This window comes from Moschus berezovskii, chromosome 17 (genome assembly GCF_049115385.1).
Source record: "Moschus berezovskii isolate FMDL1 chromosome 17, NW_MosBer_1.0, whole genome shotgun sequence".
Taxonomy (NCBI): domain Eukaryota; kingdom Metazoa; phylum Chordata; class Mammalia; order Artiodactyla; family Moschidae; genus Moschus; species Moschus berezovskii.
Genome location: NC_142476.1, coordinates 73,951,999 through 73,966,878, shown reverse-complemented (window position 1 = coordinate 73,966,878; position 14,880 = coordinate 73,951,999).

Sequence of the window (14,880 nt, the reverse complement as noted above, 5' to 3'; positions counted from 1 at the left end):
TCATTTTTCATTAAAGGAAATATACAAGGCCAAACTGTTATACATAAATTTCTAATACTGGAACAAAAAATTGTATTTGAAGTGAATGTCAGTCTGACTGTAATACATCTTAATCACCTCAAAATATGTACCTTAGAGTGCATTATTTTCAGATATAACTACTATTTAAATGAAAGAATTCAAGCTAGTTATTAGATGAGAAAATTCTCATTTGAGAAGTTGCCTAATTTTTCTTACATGGCTGTTGACTCATAAGACTAAGTAATATTTTACAACAATTTTTAATTAATCTGTACTTTATTTTTAGATCTTACATTATAAAATCTTCTATCTTTAACTTTGATTCGTTCCTGGGTTTTTCCTAATTAATTTTAACACACTCAGAAAATGGCTTTCCAGAGAAAAATCTTTTAATTTTTTTAATATTCTTCCACTGATAATTCAAAGACATTAACACCCAATGTATGCTTAATTCACATACGAATCTTGTGCTTACCAGAGAAGAGCTTATATTAGCTTTTAAAACAGAAAAATATCTATATCAGCATGATACAGCCCATGAGGGAGACACTGTCATTTTGATATAATATACCTGTTTACTGCATCTATCTGGGAATAAATCGAGGGAATAGATTTGGCCGGTGGAATGTTTGAGCAGTGAGCTACCTTAAAAAAACAGGTCAATAGCAATACTTGAGCTATTTTGACAAAAGTCACAAACTGGGCTAAGAGAGGTTGTAAAGGGTCTCAGAGATCTCTCTGATGGGGTTAACACAACATATCTTAACACTTCATGAGTACTGGATGAGACCCACTAGAAATATTTTACTAGAGAAAATTTAAGGCATTTTATTTTTTATCTACTGAGAAAAATGACAAGACATTATATCAGGAGTTGAATAACAGTAATTTTTAAACCACTTTCATATACTTTATGGTCATCCATCCTGGTATCCAAAAGTCTTTAAAGGATGTTCTTCAAATTAAAAAAAAATAATGACCTTAGTTTTAAACAAAAGACATTTACCTCTTTCCATATCTCTAACAACATACATATGCTATTGCTATTGTTTAGTTGCTCAGTTGTGTCTAACTCTCTTGTGACCCCGTAGATTGTAGCTTACCAGGCTCCCCTGCCCATGGAACTCTCCAGGCACACATATATTGGAATGGGTTGCCACTTCCTACTCCAGGGATTGAACCTGCATCTTCTGCATTGCAAGAGGATTCTTTACCACAGAGCCAGCAGGAAAGACCTACATATGCTATATAACCATATATATGCTTACACAGCACGCATGTATATGCTTAATCCTCACAATACTATGACATGAAAAAAAAAAAAAACATAGCACAGACGGAAGAAAAGTCAAGGTCTGATGAGTTTGATGACTGTCCTTCCGAGGTGACCTGACCTGGCCCCAATCACTGTCTCACTTGCTATGGATGAAAAGTCAAAAGCCATGCCAAGAAATGAGGGGAGAGAGACGACAAGAGCAAAACCTTGTTGCTTTAAGATGGACTAAGCCTGTCTTCTCCTATGAGTGGCTTCATAGCATCATCATTAATTAAGAACAGCACTGTGCTTGGCTAAGAAATTGGCCATATATTTACACTTCCCATTGGCTGGGTAAAGTTAGGACTGCAGACATATTTAAAGTTTCAGTTCAGTTCAGTCGCTCAGTTGTGTCCAACTCTCCACGACCCCATGAATCACAGCACGCCAGGCCTCCCTGTCCATCACCAACTCCCAGAGTTCACTCTAACTCATGTCCATCGAGTCGGTGATGGATCCAGCCATCACCATCTCATTCTCTATCGTTCCCTTCTCCTCCCGCCCCAATCCTTCCCAGAGTCTCTGTCAAATCCACGGTTTTGTTTAATTTAAAAAGATAAATAACCAGATGTTGACGGAAATGAAGCAATGCCCCATTCAAAAATTTAATCTTTCTGGCCTTTGTTAAAGAAACTTCAGGGGAAATTGATGACCATAAAGATTTATATTTATTAATCTGGAGGGATTAATAAATAATTATTAATTATTTGAGTTATGGCTGGATAATGGAGACTATTGAATCGGGGAGTCCCCTTATGGTTAACACTCATTAATCACTTTTATAATTAAAAATATATGTCTCAACTGGTCTATTTTCCATATGTAAAGAATATTTATCAGAATAAAACTTTCAAGATATCCAATATGAGGCATTATTTTTTAAACAGTGATTGACAAAGGGTAAATCCAATCAACTGTGTATCTATATATAAATATAGAGATACATTATATAAGCCATATATATAGATACATTCCATTATAAATATGGAATGATTTAATAACACTACACATAATGAAAAAACTCCTTTGTAAACCAGAATAGTTTCATTTCTGTTTATATAAATGGTGCACACTCACTGAAAAAATTCAAATATAAAATACTATAAACTAAAAATAGCCTCCTTCCTACTTCCCAGAGATAACCAAGTTTAACATCTTAGTGCCCAGTTCTCAGATACTTTCCCACGCATACACTCAGGAGTAGACGTGGCTCACGTTGAACGGCCACAAGATGTACATACCAGTATGTAAGTTACTCCGGAAGTAATCAAAGACTCCTTTAATGAGAACACACAGAGGTTATTTATTGGGAGTCTGCTCCAGCAAGGGATTCAGCCATCATCGCTTGTATTTGGCAGAGACTCAGAGGCGAATGTGGAATGCCTGATAGTGGGGAAAAGAAAGTTTCCGGCATGCGGAATGGAGGCGACTGGCCTGGAGAAGCTCCAGGCTGGCTACCTAGAAGCAGGGTCTATTACATACCTGTACAGGAGAACTGACATTGGATAGTTCAGTTAGAAACAGGGATAAAGAAAAAGGGAACCTGGCAGACACATGTGGACCTAGCCCTCATCGTTCTGAGCTATTTGCTGCAGAAGTTCTGGCTTGCCTTCCCTAGTTGGTTGGAGCTCCCATTGCTGCAGAGATTGAAGGTCAGAATTCTATCATCACACACAGCCTGGCCGCCATATATTCATGTATTTAGGTCCCCACTATGCATGTTCATTGCTGTTGTTCAGTTGCTATGTCGTGTCTGACTGTTCTCAATCCAGAGGGCTGCAGCATGCCAGGCTTCCCTGTCCCTCACTATCTTTCAGACTTGACTCAGACTCACGTCCATTGAGTCAGTGACGCCATCCAACCATCTCATTCTCTGTCACCGCCCTCTCCTCCTGCCCTCAATCTTTCCCAACATCAGAGTCTTTTCCAATGATTTGGATATAATTTGGATTTTTGTTTTCTAATCAAAGGTTCAATGAATACTCACTGATAACACTATTTTTAAATGCCTGAAAAAGATTTCATTTTATACATATGTTCTATAGATATGCTATAATATCAATCCTCTTTTTAATGCCATTTGAAGCACTTTAAATTTTCTGTTTTCACAATGATGAAGTAAGCTTCCTTAGAGATAGTTATACTTCTGTTTATCCCTTTACATTTTAAATATAAATTGCCATTCTGACTTGTGTGAATGGCAATTTATATTTAAAATGTAAAGGGATAAACAGAAGTATAACTAATAATGAGTGATACTGAACATCTTTTCATGTGTTTGTTAGCCATCTGCATGTCTTCTTTAGAGAAATGTCTGTTTAGGTCTTTTTCCCACTTTTTGATTCGGTTGTTTTTCTGGTACTGAGTTGCATGAGCTGCTTGTATATTTTGGAAACTAATCCTTTGTCAGTTGTTTCATTTGTGACCCAAGATGTGGCCTATCTCGAAGAAGATAGGCCACATCTTGAGAAGAAGGTGCATTCTTCTGCATTTGGAATATACTGAGGATATCTATGAGATTCATCTCATCTAATGTAAGAGTTGTGTTTCCTTATTAATTTTCTGTTTTGATGATCTGTCCTTTGGTGTGAGTGGGGTGTTAAAGTCTCCTACTGTTATTGTGTTACTGTCAATTTCTCTTTTTATGTCTGTTTGTGTTTGTCTTATGTATTGAGGTGCTCCTATGTTGGGTGCATAGATATTTACAATTGTTACATCTTCCACTTGAATTGATCCCCTGATTATTAGGTAGTGTTCTTCCTCATCTCTTGTAATCTTCTTTAAGGTCTACTTTGTCTGATATGAGGATTGCTACTCCAGCTTTCTGTTTCCCATTTGCATGGAATATATTTTTCCATTCTCTCACTTTCAGTCTATATGTGTCTCTAGGTCTGCAGTAGGTTTCTTGTAGACAGCATATATATGGGTCTTATTTTGGTATCCATTCAGCCAGTCTGTGTTTTTTGGTTGAAGCATTTAATCCATTTACACAAGTCAGAATGACAATCATCAAAAAGTCTACAAACAATAAATGCTGGAGGGTGTGGAGGAAAGGGAACACCCTTGCACTGTTGGTGGGAATATAAGTTGATACAGCCATTATGGAAGATGGTATGGAGATTCCTTTAAAAACTAGGAATAAAACACCATATGACCCAACAATCCCACTCCTAGGCATACAACCTGAGAAAACCAAAATGGAAAAGACACATGTATCCCATTGTTCATTGCAGCACTATTTACAATATCTAGAACATGGAAGCAACCTAGATGTCCATCAACAGATGAATGGATAAAGAAGTTGTGGTACATACACATGATGGAATATAACTCAGCCATAAAAAAGAACCCATTTGAGGTGGATGAACCTAGAACCTATTATACAGAGTGAAGTAAGTCAGAAAGAGAAAGATAAATCCTAACGCATATATATGGAATCTAGAAAAATGGTACTGAAGAATTTATTTACAGGGCAGCAATGGAGAAACAGGCAAAGAGAATAGACTTATGGACATGGTGGGAGGGGAGGAGAGGGTGAAATGTATGGCAAGAGTAACATGGAAAATTACATTACCATATGTAAAATAGATAGCCAATGGGAATTTGCTGTATGGCTCAGGAAACTCAAATAGGAGCTCTGTATCAACCTAGAGGGGTGGGATGGAGAGGGAGATGGGAGGGAGGTTCAAAAGGGAAGAGATATATGTATATCTATGGCTGATTAATGTTGAGCTTTGACAGAAAACAGCAAGATTGTGTAAAGCAATTATCATTCAATTAAAAAAAGAAAAAACAAAAAAAAACAAAAATAAAAAAAAAGAAATTGCTAGAATAAAACTTCATGGTTAAATACATGTGTACATACTGAATTTGAATACAGAAGGCTAACCTGCTCTTCAGTTGAGACAACTTCCCTAAGTGGAAAAAGTGACAGGTATCATTAATACAGTCATTTAAAAAAAAAAAACTGCTGATCCAACAGATGGCAAGTTTTCATTGATTTATGAGGCTGACCATCTTGAACTTATTGACCATTTGTATTTTTCTTTTCTCCGTTGTCAGCTCATGTGATTCACCCACGTTTTTGTTGGTATAATCTATTTTTCTTTTTCTTATGAGCTCTATTACTTTTTATGTTGGGAAATCTTTCCAACTGCTCATTAGTCTTTATAATTGTTTAAATGGCATTGTGCTTTGTTTCTACTACACAAAGTGGTTACTTCTAATGGCATTTGGAGAGTTACAAAGACTTTCTGCCGACATGTTTAGGGGTTCTGGTCAGATGGTCCATCAGATCAACATTTATTGTTGTGATTAGAAAATAAAATGTGAAAGAACAAGAAGAGTATTTTCCAAACTACTCTATAAAAGGGAACCAAATATTTTATTTTAATAATAAATATCCCAAAACTCAGGATACCAAGAAAGGTGACATTCTTTTATACACTCCACTTCTGTCATTTTCTCAGTTTAATTTATAATCCTCAACTTATAATTATAGACACCAGGTGAACACTAACCCCTCAGGCTTTCTTTTCTGCTCTTGCTGAAAGGATCTTAATTAGCAAGTTGACTTATCCATATATAGAAGCTGAGCAGTCTCCTGTTAATGAGCTGGGTGACCAGGACTGGTGGCTCCTCTTCCCGTGGAGGTCTTCTCAACACTCTTATCTCTGCCCACCATAGGCCCCCGTAACCTCTCCTCAATCTGGTAACTAACTACTCTCCACGGAGTGTCTCAGCAGTTCTCGTTAACGGCTAAATACTCCACGGAGTATATGAAAATTCTCCTGATTGTCTCACTCCATCACCAGAAATTCTGATTGAATTGACCAAAAGGGAAATCCCACCATCATTATGCTTTTTAAAAAGTTCTCCAGGTAATTCAAGTGTCTCCAGGTAATTCAATTGATTCTTAACCCCCAGAGTTAAGAATCAGTGTCTTTTATTTACTCATTTTTCCCTTACTTTTTATCAAAAGGTCATGTATATTATAAAATTTACCTTCCACAACAGATCTGCCCATTATAATATGAATGATTTAGCTTGTTTAACTAAATCTACCTTTTAAAGTATTCTATTATCTTTTGAATAATTTTAAACATAAAATGAAAATAGTTTGTAAGGATTTAACAAAATTTTCTTTCAATGTTCAAGTCAGATCATTATTGGACTTAACACTCAGTCTGAAAGATTCAAAAAGATTCATACAAATTATACCTAGAAGAGATCGTAGATATCATCTAATTATACTTTTCATTTCACATATAATAAATCTGAGACCAGTATTAAGTCACAATGCTATCCATTAAGCGTAGATTTAATCCTAAAGGGGGCTTCCCTGGTGGCTCAGATGGTAAAGAATCTGCCTGCAGTGTGGGAGACCACGGTTTAATTCCTGAGTCAGGAAGATTCCCTGGAGAAGGGAATGGCAACCTACTCCAGTACTCTTGCCTGGAGAATCTTACATGGACAGAGGAATCAGGTGAGCTACAGTCCATGGGGTCACAAGAGTCAGACATGACTGAGCAACTAACACTTCCCCATTTTTTAAAATCCTATAACATCAATGTGTACTACATTTATTATCAAACACAACACGAGTAGTCCAAAACTTAGCAACCAAATTAAAACACATACACGCATAATCATGTACATGTCATACAGCTTCTGCTGCTGCTGCTGCTGCTAAGTCATTTCAGTCGTGACTGAATCTGTGCGACCCCATAGATGGCAGCCCACCAGGCTCCCCCGTCCCTGGGATTCTCCAGGCAAGAACACTGGAGTAGGTTGCCATTTCCTTCTCCAATGCAGAAAGTGAAAGTGAAGTCGCTCAGTCGTGTCCGATTCTTAGCGACCCCATGGACTGCAGCCTACCAGGCTCCTCCATCCATGGGATTTTCCAGGCAAGAGTACTGGAGTGGGGTGCCATTGCCTTCTCCTCATACAGCTTCTGTGGATCATGAATTCAGGAGTGGCATGGCTTTGTTATTTCTGACTCATTGCATTTCATGAGGTTGTGATCAAGATGCTGATCTGGTCTATAGTTATCTGCAGGCTTCACCAAGGTTGAAAAACTTGCCTCCAAAATGGCCCACTCACATGGGGGCTGTCAAAAGGTTTCAGTTCCTTGTCACAGGGATTTTTCATTGGGCTATTCTAGTGTCCTCATGACTTGACAGCTTACTTCCCCCTAAAGCTCTTGATCTAAGAGAACAAAATTGAAGATATAATCTATTTTATTAAAGAGTTTTGGAAGCCATGCTCCATACCATCTGCAATATCCTGTTGGTTACACAAGACATTTCTACCCATTGTAGGAGGGGAACACACCCATGCATGAACACCAAGGTGCAAGAATTCACTGGGCACCATACTGAGGGCCGCCCACCACATGCATCTTGGCACATCATCCTTCCATTTTAGCTCAAAATAAGTCATAAATTTTAGGTCTTTGGCAGTCCTTTACAATTCAGTTGAGTTTTTAACACAAACAAATGACAGTTCATGTCTTTCCATCACTTGATATTTCATTATTTGACCACGCATTAACTAGTAACAAGAAAAGAGAGCTTTAAAAATGCATAATTTCAATGATTTGTGATACTTCAACAAAATCTGTATTGATCTCATTTTACATTTTTGGCACTTACCATAAAAGTCCATTTTTTTTCAATAATCTGAGAATTTTAAGTTGAGGAATTTTATTTTTCTGTTTTAATAGCATTAAAAAAAAAAAGTTTGCCTCCTCTGACAAGACATGCAATCTTTTCTATCTAAAACAGATAAGATCATTTTTCTCAATCATGATATGTGATCAGCATATCACCTGCACACTAGGGATCGATTAATTCTCAGCCTGAGATTGTCATGAGGGTCAGTAAGGAAGCAAAATATGTATTAACAGTGTTTTTTTAAGTTAAAGGGAATGATAACATTTTAAATTCTTTTACTAGAAAAACAATGTTACAGTTGAAAATTTACTCTCTGTCTCCGTTCCTCCAGGTCTGTGTCTTGCTGAGTCATACAACTCATTTTTCCTCGTCAATTAAATGATACCTCATCTGATTCCAAAGAGAGTGTGAGGCAGCTGCAGTAGCATATAAGCACAGCTTTCTGTACATCACGTGACTCTCCTCTGTATCTCTGCATGTGTCTTCCCCTGTCTTTTTCCTGCCTCATTCCAAGTTCACCAATAACCCCAAATTTAACCATAAGTGTTTCCTTTTCTCATCTTCATTAGCGACTTTGTCTCATTACTCATCGTATGGGCTCCCACATAGTTGTAGCATCAGTTCTGCCATCTGTTTCCAAAACTTTGACTAACCTTTTAATGACTGCAGGGTATTTTACCACCCCCACTGCCTCTCAAATGTATCACAAGGAAGCTTTGCAGAAGTGCGCTTCTTTAACTCCTGATCACAGCCTCCATCCCCAAGCTCTTCCAGCATCTATTGCTGAAGTCTATTCCTGTAACAGATCTGTCCCCAGCGGCGGTGGATTAGGGGTCCCATCCTTGTGCAATACCATTTAATGAGCACAGAATTTTTTAAAAAGGGCAAAAATCACAGGTACTGGCTTTCTTTTGCTTTACTTAAAGTTGATACCTGTAGTTACCACTAATTGAGACAGCAATCAAAGCCAGGAATTGAAGCCAATTCAACCCTTAGATCTATGTCTCTTAAAATGAACCAAAATTTCTGAAAACACATCTTAAGAAAAAGAATTTAGATTGAATGATCAGATTGATGAAAGCCCTCTCCAATAAGCCATGGAAATAAGATTTCTGAAAACAAAAGATGGGGAAAAAGTGTAAATATTTAGGACATCTTAGGCTTTACTCTCCTCCTCCCACTGAATTCCTTTTATTTATGGACAGCCTGATGTGGCAGAATAAAGACAGCAGTAAATGATTTGGCATTTCTTTCCTAGAAAAGGAGATTCTCCACCTCATGACTTTCAATCTGGCTTGACCACATTGACCAGTTTGACCAACAGATTGCAGTAGAAGCGAGAAGATGAGACTGCTGAGGCTAAGATCTAATCAACACTCTTTCCATTTCCGCCAAGTTTTCCACAACATTGTCTCTGAAAGTCCTCAGCCACCACATAAGCAGTGAGACTTCCCCAAGACCAAGGTGCTGGAGAAACCACAGGAAGATGCTCCAGAAAACCATTCCAAATGAGCCCTGCTTTCCAGCCTCCCTGCCAAAGTGTCAGACGTGTGACTGAAGCTATACTGGGCCCCCCAGTCTAGCCCATCTGCCAGGAGAATACTAACAAGTGATCCCCATGAATCGATGCACACAGGATAAAAGAACAGACAACTTGAGGCTGCTGGGACATGGTCATAAGATATAATAACACGGTTGCTTTTAAGCCAACTATGTTTTAGGGTGGTTGCAGAAGTAGGTTGCACCTTACTATCCTATCTTGGTTCTCTCCATCCCAGACTTGCAAGTGAAATTACAACTCCCTTCTTGATTTCCAAACAACACAAGCATCCAACACATACAGAACTCCTTCCTCTGTGTAATTCTGGGGTGTGCGTGTGTGTGTCTGTGTGTCTGTGTGTGTGTGTTTGCGTGGGTATGGGTGTGTGTCTGTGTGTGTGTGTGTCTGTGTGTATGTGTGTGCATGGGTATGGTGTGTGTGTCTGTGTGTGTGTCTGTGTGTGTGTGTGTGTCTGTGTGTGTGTGTGTAAGACAGAGAGCCACAGAGAGTGACAGCAGGATGGAGATATTAGGGTGTGTGTGTGTGTGTCTGTGTCTGTGTGTGTGTGTGTCTGTGTGTGTAAGACAGAGAGCCACAGAGAGTGAGAGCAGGATGGAGATATTAGGGAGTGGATGTGTGTGTGTGTATGTGTGTGCGTGGGTATGGGTGTGTGTGTGTGTGTAAGACAGAGAGCCACAGAGAGTGAGAGCAGGATGGAGATATTAGGGGGTGTGTGTGTGTGTCTGTGTCTGTGTCTGTGTGTGTATGTGTCTGTGTGTGTGTGTAAGACTGAGAGCCACAGAGAGTGAGAGCAGGATGGAGATATTAGGGAGTGGGTGTGTGTGTGTGTGTGTATGTGTGTGCGTGGGTATGGGTGTGTGTGTGTGTGTGTGTGTGTGTAAGACAGAGAGCCACAGAGAGTGAGAGCAGGATGGACATATTAGGGTGTGTGTGTGTGTGTGTGCGTGGGTATGGGTATGGGTGTGTGTGTGCACGTGGGTATGGGTGTGTGTGTGTGTGTGTATGTGTGTGCATGGGTATGGGTGTGTGTGTGTGTGTGTGTGTGTGTGTAAGACAGAGAGCCACAGAGAGTGAGAGCAGGATGGACATATTAGGGGGTGTGTGTGTGTGTGTGCATGGGTATGGGTATGGGTGTGTGTGTGCGCGTGGGTATGGGTGTGTGTGTGTGTGTGTAAGTCAGAGAGCCACAGAGAGTGAGTGCAGGATGGAAATATTACCCCCATTATAGACACCCAACATAGTTTGCGCTTATGACTTTTTTCAACATAAAAGTTCTACGGAAAATCAACTTGCTTCCACAGGAACATTAGAGAGCTGCATGTAACCATCCATCTCTCTCCCACTATACCTGTTTATGATCAATATTTGTTGCTTTGGGTCTAAATATTAACTGGATTCCTACTAGTATAGTCACCAAATAAAAAGTCCATATTTCAGAAGCAACTTGGAAAAATATTTACCTTACTGAGTTTCATGTGGACAATAAATATTTGCTTATAGACTAAATGAAACTTTAACATGAATATCTCTTTCAGTAAATTTCTATTGTTCTATGTCCGTGTTTCAGGAGCAGAATCAACAGAATATAGGCATCGTTTTGGCCCTTGAGGGCAGGAAGGTGCTGCCACGTTTCACTAGCTGAGATCACTCCCTGGTACTGAAACATCAGATAACTTCCAGAAAGGAATCCCCAAGATGTTACTTTTCCAATAAATGACAACAGGAAGAAGGATAGCTGGAGGCTACAGACCTGACTGAGCAGACTCCATGGTATGCATCTTTTCACATCTAATATACACTGATGGGAAACATGCATTTCTCCAGCAACGTACACATTTTGTTGTGGGAAAAAATTCCTTACCCCGTGGGTCCTCAGGTTCCCAATTGTTCTAATGGAAATCTCTAAGGAACACCGTCACACGCAACATTTCATGGAATTGTGCTTCAGGCAGTGACCAGCACTCTGACCGCCATGATGGCCCTCGAGCTGTACAAGCCAGAAGTACTGGTCCTTCGTTTCCCTCCTTCACTCTTCTCTTACTTCTCAGCCTTATGTCTCGACGTCTCAGACAAACTATGATCTCATGTGCCTTTTCTAACTGATAAGAACACTACTTAAGACTACATTATCAGAATCATTAAAGTCTCTAGCTTTCTCTGGACCTGGGAGGCGTTACTATAGAGATATTCCCTGAGGGGAAATGTTTTTATTCCTTTAAGGAAATGACAGTGACTGCATCCACAAAATTAAAAGATGCTTGCTCCTTGGAAGAAAAGCTATGACAAATCTAGACAGAATATTCAAAACCAGAGACATCACTTTGTCTACAAAGATCTGTAAGTCAAAGCTATGGTTTATTCAGTAGTCATGTACAGATGTGAGAGATGGACATAAAGAAGGCTGAGAGCCAAAGAATTGATGCTTTTGAACTGTGGTATTGAAGAAGACTCTTGAAGGTCGCTTGGACTGCAAGGAGATCAAACCAGTCAATCCTAAAGGAGATCAACCCTGAAAATTCAATGGAAGGACTGATGCTAAAGCTGAAGCTCCAATATTTTGGCCACTTGACGCAAAGAACCGACTCACTGGAAAAGACCTTGATGCTGGGAAAGATTGAAGGCAAGAGGAGAAGGAGGCAACAGAAGACGCTATGGTTGGCTGGCATCACCTACTCAATGGGCATGAGTTTGAGCACGCTCCAGGAGATGGTGAGGGACAGGGACGCCTGGCGTGCTGCAGCCCACGGGGTCGCAAAGAGTCGGACACAATATAGTGACTGAACAACAACAAAGGAAATTTAGGAAAGGTAGAATCAGTCTAACATGGGAAAGGAAAAGGAAATATTTAATTTTTCCTAACAGGTTGACTGAAGTTCTTAACAACTCTGTGTCTGAATACAACAAATATCAGAGATCCATCTCCACTGACCTCCACCTAAAATCATGTTCTTTTTTCTCTTTGTTCCTAGGCAAAGGGCCTGTTATGGGCTGAATTGTGTCACCCCAAGTTAACAGTTGAACCCCATATACCACAGAACATTACTATCGATCTGGAGATAGAATGTTTGAGATTCAAATTAAGTTTATTTTGGCTACCAAAGGGGAAACTTGAGGGGAGGAGGGGTTATAAATCAAGAGCTTGGAATTAACATACACACAATACTATATAAAAGACAGACAACCAATAAGAGCCTCTTGTGTAGCACAGGGAACTCTGCTCAATATTCTGTAAGAATCTATATGAGAAAAGAATCTGAACAAGAATGGGGAAATGGTGCCATCAGACTTGCTTGACACAGGGTTGCCACAAACCTTCAATTTTGGCCCAAGTAAACCAACAGAGCTTAAAAGAAAGAAAACACTCTTTCTAAAGTTTAGATCTCTTATAGATGTCTAACATGAAAAAAAAAAGACAACCGTTATGACAGAAGTTCTATAGGTTTTGGTTGTGATCAACCAATTCCAGGAAAAGGGACCAATATCCTCACTGAGTAACACTTTCCTCCTCTGGAAACTACAAGGTCATGGCAAGCAGTCTTATAAATGAAATGTTTTTTCTTCTCTTTCTGGAAAGGATCATTTAAGTACACATTGTCTTCCTGTGATGAGACTTACCTCATTCATGTAGACGAAACCACTCTACACTTCAAACTCCAGCCCTCAGCAGTTTTCTCCAAGGGTACAGATGCTTGAGCAGTTCTCATTCAACTTTCTACCCTAGTATCCCAGTCAAACCTTAGGACAGCTTTCCAAACTTGACAGGCACTTTTCAGGTAATAAAATTTAATTATGTAAAATAGATGTTAAAGGTTAAATTTGAATAGTGGAACACTTATCCATCTCCCTGGGAATAATTGCACCTTGGTTTTATACAGAATTTTTCTCTACTGCAGGCAAATTCTAATACTGCAGTACCAAATCTGGACGAATCCGAAAAGTTTCTTATATTTTCATTAAGTCCAAATCCTTTACCTATTGCTATTATTGGGCTTCCCAGGTGGCGCTAGTGGTAAAGAACCCGTCTGTCAGTGCAGGTGACATAAAAGACGCAGATATGATCTCAGGGTTGGGAAGGTCCCCTGGAGGAGGAAATGGCAACCCACTCCAGTATTCTTGCCTGGAGAATCCCATGGACAGAGGAGCCTGGTGTGCTACAGTCCACAAGGTCCCAAAGAGTCAGAGACGACTGAAGCTACTTAGCACACAGCATATACACTGCTATTATTACATTTAACTTTTTTTTTTTTAACAGTGTTCATAATGTTCACGCTTCTATGACTATTTGCCCTAAAACAATTTGTGCATAGTTTCCTTTGATGACTCTCTAAATCCAAAAAGAAAGGATCCCTTTATAACTCCTTTAGCATGCCAGCTTATTCTTAGAAAACCTCAAATTCCTGAGCTGCTATTATCAATGTCCTCCAGTAAACTTCATCTCCTCCAGCCTAAGCCAACCTCTACTCAAAATGAGCATGTAATTGTCAAGCCCCTATCTTTTGGGACAGAGACACTGAAATATCTGTCCCTGGGATTAGGAACTGCTTTCAGTTTTCCATCTTTAGCAGAACAAATGGTGAACTTTGAATAACCTCATTATGTCACTTCAGCACCAGGTTTTAAATTGGGTCATCATTAACTGTCCTGTTTGTCTAAAAAGTGCATAATGAATTTTAGTTTATATAAACTCTGACACAAAAGTCTAATGTAAAAGTAAGACTGTATGATTGCTTCCCCCATCGAAACATGAGAAATGCTTTAATTTTAGCCAGAGTTCTTTCCATATCTCTCAAGAATTTCACTCTTGCAACTAGTATCTTCTAAACTAAATTCTTTTCAGGATATTAAATTCAGGATTAAGAGAGAGGAAGACCAAAGCGGGGAGGGGGACTCTGTCCCTCAACAGCTATCACCACAGAGCATGTAAAGCAGGAAACTCCCAAATAATAAAAACTGCCCATCCCTAGCCTTCAACTGATATGTTACTGTTTAATCGCTAAGTCATGTCTGACTCTTTGGACTATGCCAGGCTTCCCTATACTTCACTATCTCCAGAGTTTGTCCAAATTCAAATCCATTAAGTCAGTGATGCCATCCAACCATCTCATCCTCTGTCATCCCCTTCTCCTCTTGCCTTCAATCTTTCCCAGCATCAGGGTATTTTCCAGTGAGTCGGCTCTTCACAGCAAAGTACCAGAGCTTTAGCTTCAGCAACAGTTCTTCCAATGAATATTCAGGGTTGATTTCCTTCAGGACTGACAGGTTTGACTTCCTTGCAGTCCAAGGGACTCTCAAGAGTCTTCTCCAAAGCA